The sequence below is a fragment of the Musa acuminata genome, chromosome BXJ3-8, assembly GCF_036884655.1.
Source record: "Musa acuminata AAA Group cultivar baxijiao chromosome BXJ3-8, Cavendish_Baxijiao_AAA, whole genome shotgun sequence".
In the NCBI taxonomy this organism is placed as follows: Eukaryota; Viridiplantae; Streptophyta; class Magnoliopsida; order Zingiberales; family Musaceae; genus Musa; species Musa acuminata.
The window spans coordinates 48,814,287-48,831,893 of record NC_088356.1 but is presented as its reverse complement, the minus strand read 5'-3'; the positions used below and the strand labels follow the sequence as shown (position 1 = coordinate 48,831,893).

Genomic DNA, 17,607 nt, shown 5'->3' with positions numbered 1-17,607 from the left:
ACTGTTCAGATGAACACCTGGAAAGCCACATTCGTCTAATGCTTCTCCGACCAATCTCTCTCTATATTTGAGGTTCTTTTAATGCTACACAACACCAACAAAATTAGATTTCTATTCCTATTTCACGATTATTTGGTCAGTTGTGTCACCAGAGTCATCTCCATATATAATTACTGACGAAGAAAGCTGCCTATCGAGATAGGTAGCAGCTGAACAATGAATCCACATAAAGAAGCAGAACTTGCAATGATGATGACACCAGAAACCTCTAGACATTACAGCACAAAATGCACAAGACAATGAATCCAAGCAAAGAACCATGACATACAGTGATGACACTAAAAACCTGTATATATCACCACGAAACATGGTAATATGGTAATTCCATGCGATCATCAGCGTAATCAAAAGGATCTTTTTCATTCAAACGTAGGGAAAAGTGTAACTTTCTCTCCGTTCGATCCTGAACCTTGGGGCGCGCAATCTTCCCCTTCATCTCGTCGTAAATCCCGTCGTAGTCGAATCCTCTTCCATTGCCTTTTTGTGCTGCTCCTCAATCTACCAAATTCCACCATCAATCAATCAACCAACCCGCAAATTCTCGGACAAAAAGGTATGCAGATTCCAGCAACCCACAAATTCATTTACTCATCAATACCAAGAATAAGTATGCAGAATATAGTATGCAGATTTCCCTCTGGAGAGACTTGTTCTTGGACGCCTGTCGTGAGATTTACCTCTCGATGTCATAGTCGTCGTCGCCGCCGCCGAAACCGAAGACAGGAGGGGGAGGGCGAGGAGTAGCCGGCTTCGAGTTCTTCTGCGCCGTCATGGGAGTCATGCGACGGGCTCTGCACGTAGTACACCGGCCGGGCGGGCGACGAGGGCGCGATGCTCGTGACCTCGGAGTCGGTCTTGGCGTGCATCTTTGGATCTCAGCAACCCACAATTGGCTCCTCCTCCTCCTCCTCCTTTCTCCCTTAATTTCTACCCTCCTCTACGTTGGCCGGAGAAGTTTCCGCGTGCCAACGCTGGACTTTGTCGCTTTTTGTGCATTACCGTGGGTTTCAGCATTAGTTTACAGAGGCAATGGTGTATGGGTAATTTAGTCTGTGTTCTTCGCTTGCGTCACCACGGCGTGACACCCCACGTGCAGTTATTCGGTGACAGGTCACAGGTTAGCTGTATTCCTCTTTCCCCCCCCCCCATCCGCCCCACGAAACATTTTTCTTGTGACAGACAGCACATTACTTATTTCTACGAGGAGATGATGTTTTGTTTTCCTTGCAATGCGACGGTGATCGAAGCATGTGAGCACTGTCGTAGATTGTGGATCTGATAGCCAGTGAATCGACGAACGCGATTGGAGTTGATTCTGCACACTATATGCGATGAAGTCAATGCTGCACATGAGAGCAGACTCGACCTTGTAGAGCGCCACTAACAGTGTCCATTCACTTCTTTCCTTGCATGCATACACACTGTGTCAATTGTCAATGCATGGGAAATTGATTTCCCTCGTCTTAGAATTGTTGATCCTCGATCGAACAGTAGCCCATTACACGACGTGACAACTTGCAGGCATCAGCCACAGGCTGTAGGCAGCTGCAGGCTGCAGGCCGCAGGCCGCAGGCCTTCCTACAGCCGCCGTGGACTTGTAACAGTCCACGAAGCTGTGTCTTCACAGTGCGAGCACATGGCGAACCGCTCGCAGGCTTTACAACTGCACCAATAAAAAGGCCGGTGAACGAGTCGGAAGGTTCTCCTCCTCTTCGTATTCACCGCGTTGTTCACCGGTGTCGGTCTCGCATGGTTCGATCAACTCATTGTTCAACCAATGCAATGAAAATCTTTGTCCTCAATAAATATATATATATATATATATATATATATATATATTTGTGACCTTTAACGTCACGCATCAGAGTACACTCACGTGTAGTATATACGCGACTTAACCGTGTGTTTCTTTCCTTAAACGGGATTCCGAACCGTCCACCAACCGTGGTGTATGGTGCTTTATACTACCGGTTGGATACAATCGTATGGATCAACGTGTTATCGATTCGACTTCGAACTATTCTGCTACATTTGGAACCAAACTCCTGCCCATGAGTTCAAATTTTGTAGATCTCGGCAATGTGGTTGGCCACCCTCGTACGACATACATTATCTCATAACATGTTCTCTCCTCTGACATCTCTGTGACTCGGAAGATAAAAGCTGCAGTAGGCCATCATCCTCCCAAAAACTCCATTCCTTGGCTCTCCATCATCTCCATTTCCATCTTGCTCTGAAGGGCAGAGAGAAGACCATAATCCAGTAATCATATTAGTGATCACAGTGATGCAGGTATGTTGTTATATCTCTGTTGTCGCTCAAATCTATCTTGGTTCAGAGCTTCAGCCCTCTACTACAGCTGCTGCCACTGCTTTTGCTGCTACTGCTCCATTCACGCCTTCTTCGACAATTTACCAAACCTTAGCCATAATTATCCATCATACCAAAAAAGAAATGTCTACCACATCAAATTCTTCTACTCTGTCCGAATAACGTTCTCTTACCCTTTCTTCTGCTATCATCCTGTTGCTTTGTTACCATGTATGTGTCCTTAAGTTGGTCCCAATCCTTTCTTTAATTGTCTCATCCCGATCGAAGCATCCTATGTCACTCAAAACGCAGATTAAATCATAAACATATATCAAGTAGTTTCATCATCAAAATACGAGATTAAACAAGACCCATTTATGCCCTTCTTTCATGGTCATTTCGAATGATCAAAAGAAATACACTCATTATTGTTCAAGCCTCTGTCACGCGGATCGGATTCGGTCTTAAACCCGATAAGAGATCCAAATGGACCAATATCCTAATCGGACCTAATCCGGTAAATAGACCATCTAAAACGATGCCAAATGGATCCTTATATCGTATCGGACGTATCATTAATTAGGTGGCAATTGGATCTGGCATATTGGTATTTGGTTATTTTAATAGAAGAGAAGGGAAGATTGACGAGACAAAAAGAAAATTACACAAGCGGCTCTCTTTAGAATTTTGATAGCATACAACGATTAAAAGGACGAAGCATCCCACACTGACACGAATCTTAAAAAAATACACTCGTTATTGTTAAAGCCTCTGTCAAGAGGATCGGATTCGGTCTTAAACCCAATAAGAGTTGTTAATGGATCCAGATGGACCAATATCCTAATCGGACCTAATCCGATAAATAGACAATATAAAACGATGCCAAATGGATCCTTGTATCGTATCGGACGTATCATTCATTAGGTGGCAATCAGATCTGACATATTCGTATTTGATTATTTTAATAGAAGAGAAGGGAAGATTGACGAGACAAAAAAAAAATTACACAAGCGGTGCTTTTTAGGATTTTGATAGCATACAACATTTAAAAGGATGAAGCATCCCACACTCGCACGAATCTTAAAGAAATACACCCGTTATTGTTAAAGCCTCTGTCACGCGGATCGGATTCGGTCTTAAACCCGATAAAAGTTGTTAATGGATCCAGATGGACCAATACCCTAATCGGACCTGATCCGGTAAATAGACCATCTAAAACGATGCCAAATGAATCCTTGTATCGTATCAGACGTATCATTCATTAGGTGGCAATCGGATTTGACATATTGGTATTTGATTATTTTAATAGAAGAGAAGGGAAGATTGACGAGACAAAAAGAAAATTACACAAGCGGCTCTTTTTAGGATTTTAATAGCATACAACGATTAAAAGGACGAAGCATCCCACACTGACACGAATCTTAAAGAAATACACCCGTTATTGTTAAAGCCTATGTGACGCGGATCAAATTCGGTCTTAAACCCGATAAGAGTTGTTAATTGATCCAGATGGACCAATATCCTAATCGGATCTGATTCGGTAAATAGACCATTTAAAACGATGCCAAATGGATCCTTTTATCGTATCGGACGTATCCTTGTATCTTATCGGACGTATCATTCGTAGAAGTCCTAATCTAGAATATTGACCGTCTTGTCTCCTCTCCGGTCTATAGTCTTTTTGAGATTTGTTTGGAACCAAGATTTTATCGGTGGTGAATGATGAGTGGGGGGAGACCAAAGGTGGTTGGAAGATTAGATTTTGGAGGAATCTTAATGGCATTTTCTGTTGAATCTCGTATTTTGATGATGAAACTACTTGATATATGTTTATGATTTAATCTGCGTTTTGAGTGACGCAGGATGCTTCGATCAGGATGAGACAATTAAAGCAGGATAATCATGTTGTGCCGAAGGAACATGTCAGAAGATTGGACGTCGGGCCGGTGGATCGGTCGACGTATCGACAGAAGGCTTCGGGCCGTGAACTCGGGCATCGGGCCAAGAAGAGCGGGTATTGTGCCAAGGATATCGGAGTTGCGGAGTCAACTGGCCGATTGGGCAATAGGCTGCACGAGAGGACGATGCGCCGAAGAATCGGACGAAGCGTCGAGGGACCAATGACATGTCGGACAACTTGGTTAATTGCTTAGGATTAATTGTCTCGATTGAAGTTTTGTTTTGTTGTGCAGGATTAACTATGATAACGATGAAGACATAAAGCGAAACAAAGTGTCGGAGTCAAGCGCGAAGGATTTGTTGCGAGTTCGAGAGTTCGACGGAAGTCCGAAGATTCGTTGGGAGTTCGCGGAGCTCGCCGAGAAAGATCGGAGCTTGCCGAAGAAGCTCGTTGGAACTCGCTAAGAACAAATCGTGAAGTCTAGGAGCTTGCCGGGAGTCCGCAGAATGGTTTCCGAGAGTTCATCGGAAGACCGCCGGAAGTTTGCCGGAAGCTCGCTAGAAGAAGTCTTGACTTGCGGACTTTGTAATAGCTTAGAAAATGTCTTTAAATTCATAGTTAGCACGTTAATTAGGGTTAGGATTAGGTGTTAATCCTATAACCCAAGTAGGGGCCAATTAGGCCCAAGTTCGGACTGGTTTGGACCAAGTTTGGAGCCAAACCAAGTGAGCTGGAATAGTGAAGAGGTGCCACCTCTCCAGCCAGGAGGTGCAACCGCCTAGGCTGTGGGGTTGGGAGGTGCAACCGCCCCAGCCAGGAGGTGCAACCGCCAGGGCTGCGAGGCTGGGAGGTGCAACCGCCCCAGCCGAGAGGTGCAACCGCCCAGAGCTCAGTCTTCGAGCTAGACTGGGCGGTGCAACCTCCTTTGCCAAGAGGTAGCACCGCCAGAGCTCAAGTTTCGAGCTCTGCCAGGCGATGCAACCACCGAGCTCAGTCTTCGAGCTCTGGCAGAGAGGTGCATCAGCTTGAGCTCAGTCTCGAGCTCTGCTAGGTGATGCAATCACCGAGCTCAGTCTTCGAGCTCTGGCAGAGAGGTGCATCAGCCTGAGCTCAGTTTCGAGCTCTGCCAGGTGATGCAACCACCAAGCTCAAGTTTCGAGCTCTGCCAGGTGATGCAACCACCAAGCTCAGTCTTCGAGCTCTGCCAGGTGATGCAACCATCAAGCTCAGTCTTCGAGCTCTGGCAGAGAGAAGCAATCGCCTGAGCTCAGTCTTCGAGCTCTGCCAGGCGGTGCCACCTCTCCAGTCAAGAGGTGCAACCGCCTGATCCCAGAATTCTGGGATTTGATCGATTTGATCGTTTTGAGCTCGAAGTTTGAATTGGGTTGGGGCCTATAAATACCCCACCCATTCAGCACTGAAAAGATACAGATCCACACCGAATTCTTGATCTTTTCAGTGATTCTAAGAGCTCAAATTTGTGTAAAGTCCTAAAGTTCTCCTCCTTCTGTTCTTCAAGTTTTGAGTTGTAAAGAGAGGAGAGAAAGGATCTGTAAAGGTTGTCTCCTGAGCCTGTCAAAAGGAGAGAAACTGTAAAAGGGCAGTTAGCCTTCGCCCATTGAAGGAAGGCAGCTAGTTGACGTCGGCAACCTCATCGGTGGAGGAAGCCAAAAGTGGAGTAGGTCAAAGACTGACCGAACCACTCTAAATCTCTGGTTTGCGTTTATTTTTGAGCATTTTATCATTACTGCAAACCTCCTACATAGCTACTGCTCTCTGCGCTTTTACGAACGATTCTCTAATCTTTCCGAATCTGCATTAAGACGTAAATCGGTGTTTTCGTACAATCTTTACATCGCAGTTTACGCTTACGCTTTGATTCCATTCATAACTGCGAACTGCTTTTTGCACATTCACAAAAAGATTTTCAAAGTTCAGTTTCTGCGTTTAGACGTAAAACTGCGTTTAGACGTAAAACTGCGTTTAGACGCAAACTGCGTTTAGACGTAAACTGCGCTTAGACGCAAACTGCGTTTAGACGTAAACTGCGCTTAGACGCAATCTGCGCTTAGACGCAAACTGCACTTAGATACAAACTGAGAATTTGCTTTTGCATCATATTAGTTTTTGAACGAACGCAGCTTTTGATTTTAATCGCTGTAAGATTTCCGCTGCACTAATTCACCCCCCCCCTCTTAGTGCTCTCGATCCTAACAATTGGTATCAAAGCGGGGTATTTCTCATTTCGGATTTACACCCGAGAGAAATGGCTCTTCAAGAGGGCTTTTCGGTCTTTCGTCCACCGTTCTTTAACGGATTGGACTACACATATTGGAAAACTCGAATGAGAGTTTTCTTAATTTCTCTAAATCTGGATTTATGGAATATCATTGAAAACGGTTTTCAACTTCCCTCCAAACCGATGAACGAATGGTCGGTTTTGGAGAAGAAGAATTTTTCTTTAAACGCAAAGGCTATGAATGCCTTATTTTGCGCATTGGACAAAAATGAGTTCAATCGGATTTCTACGTGTGAAACGGCTTTCGATATTTGGCGCACTCTTGAAATCACGCACGAGGGAACTAGTAGAGTCAAAGACTCGAAAGTTAATATTTTACTACTTGATTTCGAGCTTTTTCATATGAAACCAAGCGAAACCGTTGTTGACATGTACACCCGTTTTACGGATGTCGTCAATGGTTTAAAATCACTTGGTAAAAGCTTTTCGGATTTTGAACTCGTTAACAAAGTTTTGCGCTCACTTTCTAAAACTTGGGATTCAAAAGTAACTGCTATTCAAGAATCGAAAAACTTGAACCATTTTCCACTTGAAGAACTAATTGGTTCATTGATCACATATGAAATGACGTGCAATGCACGTGAAGAACTTGAGAACCACCTTCCAAAGAACAGGAAGGATTTGGGACATAGAACATTTGAAGACCACTCGAGCATAAGCTCAAGTGATGGTGAACTTAAACTACAAATGAAACGAAAATTAAAAAGCAAAAAGAATGGAACTACTTGCTTTAAACGCAAGAAGAAGAATAAAAATTGGGATGAATCGAGCTCATCTGAAGACGAGAAAGTCAACAAAAGCGAGGCGGCAAACTACGCCTTACTAGCTTACGACATTGAGGTAATTAAAATGCCTTTGGTTTATTTTGAAATTACTTGATGCTTTCATGATATATTTTCTTTTTTAGTTTAGAACTAATTTTCTTGAAAATTACATGTTTAAAAATAAAAATACAAAAATTATGATCATGCTGATAATTTCGAAAATAATATTGCATATTTTATGATAAACAAACAAAATGATTTTGATCATGGTTAAGAAGTAATAATGTGTATCATGTTTGATTAACATTGTTGAATGAAATCACGTTTGATTTAAAGTAATGCATAAAGATGTAATATGAAATGGTTATTAACAATTTTATGCATGTGATTTTAAGTTATCCATGATCATGAGCTTGTTTGATCTTCTTGACTTAATTTCAAGATCTATAGCAAAAATCATGTTTGAATATATGAAAGTGTTAATTTCATTTTCGGATTCAGTTAACAATTGGTATCCTAACAATCGGATTTTCTCATACACTTATGAAAAATATTTTTCTAAAATGGATTTGATGAAATGATTCATGCTTATAAACTCCATCTTGAAATATGAATGATAGTGTTTTTGCTTGCAAAGATTTGTTTCACATTCATATCTCCTATGATTCGTGTGCAAAAAAATTTTTAAATCATAACACAATGTGATTTCTTATGCAAAAATAAAGTGCTTTTGTGATTCTTTGCTAAAGAGAATAATTATTAAAATCATGATCTTGATAACATGAAGCTCTTTATAAATCAAGATCGTTCATTATGCTCCCTACATTTATCAAAAAGGAGTTCTTCAAATGAAATGCAATTCAATGAAGTGTCATATTGATATCTTGAAACTTGGAATATTTTAAAATGTGATCTTTGATAAGAATGTTTCAAGTTGCTCCTTGTACTATATCTTTTCGAATGAATCATGAGCCTTGATATCATATATTTCATAATACAAGATTTCCTTGCCTTATGTCTTGAACTTTAATGCTTATCTTAATTTGGCATATAAAGACTAAGGCATGCTTAGATGAAAAAGAATCTCTTAAAAAATGCTTTTCCCATTTGATCGAGATTAATGATTTCATGATATTTTATGAATCTCGAAATTAATTTTAATGACTTGATTATGAACTTCAAGTTAATGATTTAATTTGAATAAGTTTTATCTAAATCATAATCTTGATCTTGCAAAATTGAAGTCACAAATAATATCTTGTGGTAGTCATGAATTGATACTCACAATATGAAAACATTGATATTCATGACTTAAAATGGATTGAAACATTGTATGCTTAATTTAATCATTCTCCTATGTTTCAAAAATTCCTTAAATGCCTTATGTGATGATTGAAAACTAATCTGCTTTATGATGAATTACGAATCATGACTTGATCTATGATATAAATGCCTTGAAATGATTGAAATATTTAACACTTTTATGCTCTTCCCCCTACTTTCTTCTTGTTTTCAATGATAAAATGGGGAGAAGTTTTGATCATGCATGGTAGGATATAATTTGACAAAATTGATACCATCATGATATGAAACATTTATAATGTACAATTATGCATGCAATACTTGTGCTTTCTAATTATGATGTGATGTATTGCATATGATGTAAATCATGATTTAAAATGCTATGAGTGCCAAGTTACACATTTTGAGAAGAAATTGTTATATTGAAATATTAATGTAATTATGAATGGTGATATGATATCATGCATGTAATACTTCAATTTATGATAATGATGCATGCTATGATAAAATATTCATGATGAAAAATTATCTTGACATTCATAACTTGATTATTCATCATTTGTCATGATTTTGAAATCGTTGTAAAAGGAAAAGAGAACTACAAAACTGTATTCTCTCTTTCTTTTTTACAATGACAAAGGGGGAGATAGCTAGCTTGTACAAGTCAAGAAGATGCAAAAACTTGATTTGCTAGCTTACCTATTTTAAGAAGCAAAGATTGCTAACTTGCTTATTTCAAGAAGAAAAATTGTCTTCTTGAACATCACTATCTTGAATATCTCAAGAAGCAAAACTTGCAATCTGCACGTTACAATAGGAAGCAATAATCATGAGCCTACACAAGAAAGTTATCTTGCATTTGCTTTCAAAGTTTTTGCTAGCTTGTATATTGCGAAACTTGTATATCGTAAAAATTGCTAGCTTGTAGTCTAAAGAGAAGCGAAAAGTTGCTATCTCAAAAGAAGCATATGTGCTATCTTGCCTATCTCAAGAGGCAAAAATGCTAACTTGCACATCTAGCAAAACTTGACAAATTTGCATATCTCAAGAAGCAAGAGTTGCTTTCTTGAACATCTCAAAACTGCTAGCTTGCATGTTCTAAAAGTGCTATCTTGTATGCTGTAAAACTTGCATATCTAAAACTTGATAGCCTGAATATTCTAAGCATGATGTAACATTTGCTAAATTTTCTGGCTTCAAAACTGCATGATGATAAAACTTGATAATATGTTTTTCATGCAATAAGTTGAACCAATATCACAAACACTTGATTGTGATACTTCTCCTTTTTGTTGATGACAAAGGGGGAGAAGTATGTTGATGAAAGTACGACATGACATGTGATGCATAAGTTTATGCATATGTTCATGTTGACGTGTTGCAAGTATTCATGATGAATATTGCAATGACTTGAATTCAGTTTGAATTCAAGGTTCTATCAATATGGCATATTGATAGGGGGAGTTTGTTTAAACTCCGGGAGTTAAGTTTAACTCCGTCATCAAGTGGTTGTCATCATCAAAAAGGGGGAGATTGTTGAATCTCGTATTTTGATGATGAAACTACTTGATATATGTTTATGATTTAATCTGCGTTTTGAGTGACGCAGGATGCTTCGATCAGGATGAGACAATTAAAGCAGGATAATCATGTTGTGCCGAAGGAACATGTCAGAAGATTGGACGTCGGGCCGGTGGATCGGTCGACGTATCGACAGAAGGCTTCGGGCCGTGAACTCGGGCATCGGGCCAAGAAGAGCGGGTATTGTGCCAAGGATATCGGAGTTGCGGAGTCAACTGGCCGATTGGGCAATAGGCTGCACGAGAGGACGATGCGCCGAAGAATCGGACGAAGCGTCGAGGGACCAATGACATGTCGGACAACTTGGTTAATTGCTTAGGATTAATTGTCTCGATTGAAGTTTTGTTTTGTTGTGCAGGATTAACTATGATAACGATGAAGACATAAAGCGAAACAAAGTGTCGGAGTCAAGCGCGAAGGATTTGTTGCGAGTTCGAGAGTTCGACGGAAGTCCGAAGATTCGTTGGGAGTTCGCGGAGCTCGCCGAGAAAGATCGGAGCTTGCCGAAGAAGCTCGTTGGAACTCGCTAAGAACAAATCGTGAAGTCTAGGAGCTTGCCGGGAGTCCGCAGAATGGTTTCCGAGAGTTCATCGGAAGACCGCCGGAAGTTTGCCGGAAGCTCGCTAGAAGAAGTCTTGACTTGCGGACTTTGTAATAGCTTAGAAAATGTCTTTAAATTCATAGTTAGCACGTTAATTAGGGTTAGGATTAGGTGTTAATCCTATAACCCAAGTAGGGGCCAATTAGGCCCAAGTTCGGACTGGTTTGGACCAAGTTTGGAGCCAAACCAAGTGAGCTGGAATAGTGAAGAGGTGCCACCTCTCCAGCCAGGAGGTGCAACCGCCTAGGCTGTGGGGTTGGGAGGTGCAACCGCCCCAGCCAGGAGGTGCAACCGCCAGGGCTGCGAGGCTGGGAGGTGCAACCGCCCCAGCCGAGAGGTGCAACCGCCCAGAGCTCAGTCTTCGAGCTAGACTGGGCGGTGCAACCTCCTCTGCCAAGAGGTAGCACCGCCAGAGCTCAAGTTTCGAGCTCTGCCAGGCGATGCAACCACCGAGCTCAGTCTTCGAGCTCTGGCAGAGAGGTGCATCAGCTTGAGCTCAGTCTCGAGCTCTGCTAGGTGATGCAATCACCGAGCTCAGTCTTCGAGCTCTGGCAGAGAGGTGCATCAGCCTGAGCTCAGTTTCGAGCTCTGCCAGGTGATGCAACCACCAAGCTCAAGTTTCGAGCTCTGCCAGGTGATGCAACCACCAAGCTCAGTCTTCGAGCTCTGCCAGGTGATGCAACCATCAAGCTCAGTCTTCGAGCTCTGGCAGAGAGAAGCAATCACCTGAGCTCAGTCTTCGAGCTCTGCCAGGCGGTGCCACCTCTCCAGTCAAGAGGTGCAACCGCCTGATCCCAGAATTCTGGGATTTGATCGATTTGATCGTTTTGAGCTCGAAGTTTGAATTGGGTTGGGGCCTATAAATACCCCACCCATTCAGCACTGAAAAGATACAGATCCACACCGAATTCTTGATCTTTTCAGTGATTCTAAGAGCTCAAATTTGTGTAAAGTCCTAAAGTTCTCCTCCTTCTGTTCTTCAAGTTTTGAGTTGTAAAGAGAGGAGAGAAAGGATCTGTAAAGGTTGTCTCCTGAGCCTGTCAAAAGGAGAGAAACTGTAAAAGGGCAGTTAGCCTTCGCCCATTGAAGGAAGGCAGCTAGTTGACGTCGGCAACCTCATCGGTGGAGGAAGCCAAAAGTGGAGTAGGTCAAAGACTGACCGAACCACTCTAAATCTCTGGTTTGCGTTTATTTTTGAGCATTTTATCATTACTGCAAACCTCCTACATAGCTACTGCTCTCTGCGCTTTTACGAACGATTCTCTAATCTTTCCGAATCTGCATTAAGACGTAAATCGGTGTTTTCGTACAATCTTTACATCGCAGTTTACGCTTACGCTTTGATTCCATTCATAACTGCGAACTGCTTTTTGCACATTCACAAAAAGATTTTCAAAGTTCAGTTTCTGCGTTTAGACGTAAAACTGCGTTTAGACGTAAAACTACGTTTAGACGCAAACTGCGTTTAGACGTAAACTGCGCTTAGACGCAAACTGCGTTTAGACGTAAACTGCGCTTAGACGCAATCTGCGCTTAGACGCAAACTGCACTTAGATACAAACTGAGAATTTGCTTTTGCATCATATTAGTTTTTGAACGAACGCAGCTTTTGATTTTAATCGCTGTAAGATTTCCGCTGCACTAATTCACCCCCCCCCTCTTAGTGCTCTCGATCCTAACATTTTCGCTATAGGATTATGACAACCTTCCTGTAGTCTGACTATATATTATTGCACGCTCTCTCTGGTTCTAATGATACCCCCAAGGATGAAGCTGGAATGTGAACGAGATATCTTTCCCGTTGCTTCTCCCCACAACATTTGAAATCATTTTGAGGTGACGTTATAATTTCTTGCCCTCCATCTTTAGCTTTTGTTTTTGGCTCCAACTAAAGTTAAAGCTTTTGTTTGTTTATTCCCTAATAATAGAATCCTCTCTCTTTTTTATTTCTCCAATTGTTGAAGCTGTGGCTCATCATTTCCCTGCAAAATTTGTTGTTTGTTTAGAAGTGATTTTGTTCTCTATTTGCCATTAGAGAAGGCCTAAATTCTATTATTTATTATAGGACAACAATCTGCAGTGACAAAAAAAAAATTCTGCCACTTCCCCAGACAAGCAATACTTCTTCTGATAGAATTCTTCTCAGAATTGAACTTCTATGTTCATCTTACTGCTGCTTAGACTGATACAAATAACTGAAGAAGCTACAAATGAGGTCTATGTTATTGTAACTTTTGCATTTACATCATTTTTATCTTGGTGCAATTTTGATAATAGCAACTTCGGCTTCACCAGCCTCGGCAACATACTCCTCTGTTTATAATCATATATAGACTGACCACTGTCACTTCAAACAACTTTTATGTGTATAAATAAGCATCTAACATGAAACATTTGATGCGTCTTTTGCTTATTTTGGAAAAATGCTTACAGCAAACTTACCAAGAGGTGCACTTCTTGAGTTCCTCAAAAACTAAATAAACGATGAGGTTACTATAAATGGCATCAGAGAATACCAATTTTAACTCCAGATATAAGTGCTAAATAGAGACGAAACAATTGCTTTCCAACTGCTATCTTGCTCTCTTTCAAGTTAGAAAAACGCTCTCTTGCTGAAGCCAATGCGTCATCACCTCTCGTGTAACGTTCAGTTGATTAATCCACAGCTGCCAATTTATCACCATCATCGTAATCTTTTACAGTAACATCTGATGTTGTTAACTCTACAGCTTGCTTAGAGTTGTTCTGTGTATGACTAGAAGTCTTGGCTTGGGTATCATCTTTCTCTGTATCCCGAGTATAATCTGTCTGTGCATTCTTCTCAGTAGGGCCATGTTCAGGTACCGCTGAAGTGCCTCCGGGTGGCTTTTGTTCCTTCCGTTTTGTGGCATCTTCTGACTGAGGACCAAAAGCTACATTCTCACTGAGCCCAAAGTAAAAATCGCTCAGTCACTCTTCTTGGTTACCTACATGAAGCAGTCATGTCGATTACATTAACTGATTAAAGAAAAGAAATGGCAGCTTCATAATGAAATTTAATGACCATGATAACCAACTAAAAAAGTAAAAGCATCGAAGAGAAGTGTGATCACTCCTGAGAAATAATGAAATTGCTAGTCCCACTTAATTGCATCATAAAACAACTTATCACTCAAATACTAGTCAAATTTGAATTGCATCATTGCTGAAAGCAGCCATTTGAATTGGATTCGACATACAATAACTAGAAGCCTTCACTCATAATGAATCTTCTTGCACTATGGTTGATAACATAAAAGAAAATTCACATTAAGTTTCGGAACATTAAACATGCGTATTGTCACCAGAAGGACCAATCATACTGACTAAGCGTAAAAAAATTATGGTGCTCCATGTTTCACAATAACATGAGAACCATCATAAGTCTTGTCCTCTCCTAAGTCTTGCCCTAACTGATGTTAAAGACATGAACCATGCTGATCATAAGGTTGTCAAATCCACTCAAACCCTCAAGACACCTCACTGTGCTTCATAATTGGAAGATTATAGTTTATAAGACTACAAGTGTCACATATCTTAACACGATGTGATCTGATAGCCTATTTGACTAAACTGGGTATTAATCAAACCCATAACCAAAACTGTCCAAATTCTGATCTGATCAAGGTTTTAAAAATCGAGATGAAGGTCAAGACTGGTAAACAAGAAGGGGATAATAATACAACAATTGGTTGGGACAATATGGTTGGAGTATTGGACAAAGATGATGATAGGATAAGGTCACAGAAAAATTAAAATCAATACAAAAAACCAAAATCAGATAAATTCAATTTTTATGGAAAAAATCAAAATTACCACCAAGCTTATATTAATAGATGACTAAGATGTGAACCTTGGATGCAATACTTTTACCAAGGTCTCATTCCATGTGGCCAACACCAAATAGCATCTAATACTTGATAGCTAATATTACAATTCATCAATTAGCTAATAGATAAATTCAATAATTATGCTCACAAATGCAATACTCCTGAAGGCGAAATATACACTTAATAACTTTCATCACTATAAATCTACAAAAGTTATCGAAAGTCTTTCTATCTGATGTTAATACCAAAAGGATTTAAATTTAACAAAAGAAGATGACACAAGTATGTACAACAGGACTCGAAATTGGAAGCACATTCAAACAATAAATTGATAAGTTCTAATAAAAGTATTACCATGTTTCATGACCCCGACAAACTCATAGTTTTGGCTTCTCAAAAAAGTCCAGATAAACATACAAAAGGCAATTGCTGATGAGCTGATTCTTCCACCAGAGAAAAACAAAATCAATTGTCGAATACACCACATTTTGTTGAACAGTGGATGTTTTTTATGCACAAAAGGTTGCATAAATCACATTACATATGCAACAAGAAAAATAAAGCAAAGCAGCAAAAAGAAAGATATGAGCCACTTTCATCATCTCTTTCTTCACGAATTTGGCGCTGCCTCTCTTCGTCCAACTATTTTTCTTTGTCTGCTATCTTTTTCTTGTAGGCACCGGTTACAAACTTTTCCTTATCTGCAAAAAGGTGATCATCCTTGCTCCTCTCTTTCAGCAGCTTCCTCTCATATACAATTTCATGTTCCCCCTCACGTTGTTTTGCTTTCTCCATAAGTGTTTCTATATACTTTGACTGTAACCAAGATCAAACACAGACATAAAATTTTTAACTTGCATTCTTAATCGTTAAGCACTCAAAAAATAAGGTCGATCCTCTCCCACAATTTAGGTTTAATACAAAAAGGATGCTGCCGAAAAAGAACTGCCAAATTAGGATTTTTGAATTCACATCATACTTGAACAAAGCACAATTGAAAATTAAAATGCTAATTATTGTGCCAAAGCAAACATATAAAGTCCACAAAGCTTTACTTTGTATCCTATTATTGATCTGAATTTCAACCAAAATATAATTCAATACTCTTTGTATGAGAGATCGACTAACTTGAAAAAGAAAAAAAAACTGGAAAAGGTATCCTATGTTTATTTCAAGAAAGGAATGGAGAAGATACGATAAATAATCATCGTCACACCTGCCCCACCCTGAACACGAGGGAAAACCAATTTTAAAAAGAGTAATAAGGTGAGTTCGTTTTGTAAAGTATCCGACTTTGGGTACATATCTAAGAAATCTTCTTGGAGACCAATTATCACCGCCATAGTCTTATCTAAAAGATCACTTCTTTAAATTTGATCATTCGAAATGATCATGAAAGAATGGCATAAAGGGGTCTCACATAAGACTGAAACGCAATTCCATACGATCATCAGCGTAATCAAAAGGATCATGTTTTCATCCAAACGTAGGCAAAAGTGAAGTACCTTTCTCTCCGTTCGATCCTGAACCTTGGGGCGCGCAATCTTCCCCTTCATCTCATCGTAAACCCCGTCGTAGTCGAAGAACGAGGGATCCTCTTACATTGCCTTTTTGTGTTGCTCCTCGATCTATCAAATTCCACCATCAATCAACTAACCCGTAAGTTCATTTACTCATCAATACCAGGAATAAGGAAACCATTTTAAGAAACCTTCCGGAGAGACTTGTTATTGGACGCCTGCCGTGAGATTTCCCTCTCGATGTCATCCTCGTCGTCGTCGCCGCCGAAAGCGAAGGCAGGAAGGGGAGGGCGAGGAGGAGCTGGCTTCGAGGTCCTCTGCGCTGGCTTCGAAGGCAGAATTGACCAATAGAACCTTTGAATATGCAAAAGATGACAATTATATTCTTGACACGGAACCTTTATTTTGCTCAAAATGAGAATAAACAAGTCATATTTTAACCATTCTAGCAAGCAAGAAAGTCTACGGTTATTATGAATTCAGATGCTCCCGTTTACAGCAAAACATAGATTACACCTATATTCTCGCTAATGTACATGACATACTTGCAGTGAAGATGATCCTCTAGATTATTTTGCAACTAAAGACCAAATATAATACAGAGATGACACTAAGAACATTATTGTAAAGAAACAAGTCCACTTTTTCTTCAATTTCCAAAAATAACAAAACAAGATAGCTTATTCTATGTTCACAGATCCCTTGCCACTATTGGCAGCATCGCAAGTTATTTTATGATATGAAGTTTGTTAATGGGGGGAAGCAGTTTCATGATTAACCTCCACTAATTTCAGGTGAAAATTCCAACCAAAGCAACAACAATTAAAGCATAGCAATCATGTTTATACATAAGCTTTAAAGACAACTATTATCAAAAATCAAGTTTCAAGTCCTGATTCATCTAATCTCACCTTTTCTCATGTCATACCTGCTATACAATGTAATTGTCTTTTGATGGCTTTGAAGAAGAATGCTTGATGGCACAATGACCATCATGACAAGAAGTCTGACAACAGCAGGCTTTCAGATGAGGTAATTTGTCTCGCTGCTGTGATGAAATACAACAGATCCAACTGCTGAATTGCTCACCAGCAGATAAAAGTAGGGGCAGGGAGGAGAGAAAGATGGGTTGAGTAATTTTGTTGTATTAAGTCACATTAAAATTATAAAAAGAAAACAAATGCAGGGTCTTGTGACAAATAAGAAGGAAAAATAGAAAAATTAGGAAATAGATGAACATAAAGAACATGCTAAGAAAACCCAACATTATTTTTTTGCATTTTAAATTTATATTTTATCTAAGGAACAGATACTCCTTAAAACAAAATTACATGCAATTCAGACACTTTTGTTAATTAGAATTCTGAAAAGAAAGGGAGAAAAATCACTAATCGGCCTATAGTAGGCACCCAAAAAAGCCTG

The 17,607-nt window shown here is 39.9% G+C and overlaps 1 long non-coding RNA gene and 1 pseudogene across 1 annotated transcript; both read right to left on the bottom strand.

The window, feature by feature from the left end:
* Positions 1–227: 227 nt before the first annotated feature.
* Positions 228–1,076, bottom strand: LOC135644405 (uncharacterized). Its single transcript, XR_010498467.1, has 2 exons — positions 738–1,076; positions 228–558 (listed from the first exon to the last, which is right to left on the bottom strand). It is a non-coding gene; the product is annotated as an uncharacterized LOC135644405 (long non-coding RNA).
* A 12,396-nt stretch (positions 1,077–13,472) lies between these two features.
* Positions 13,473–16,655, bottom strand: LOC135644257 (uncharacterized; annotated as a pseudogene).
* Between the last annotated feature and the right edge of the window lie 952 nt (positions 16,656–17,607).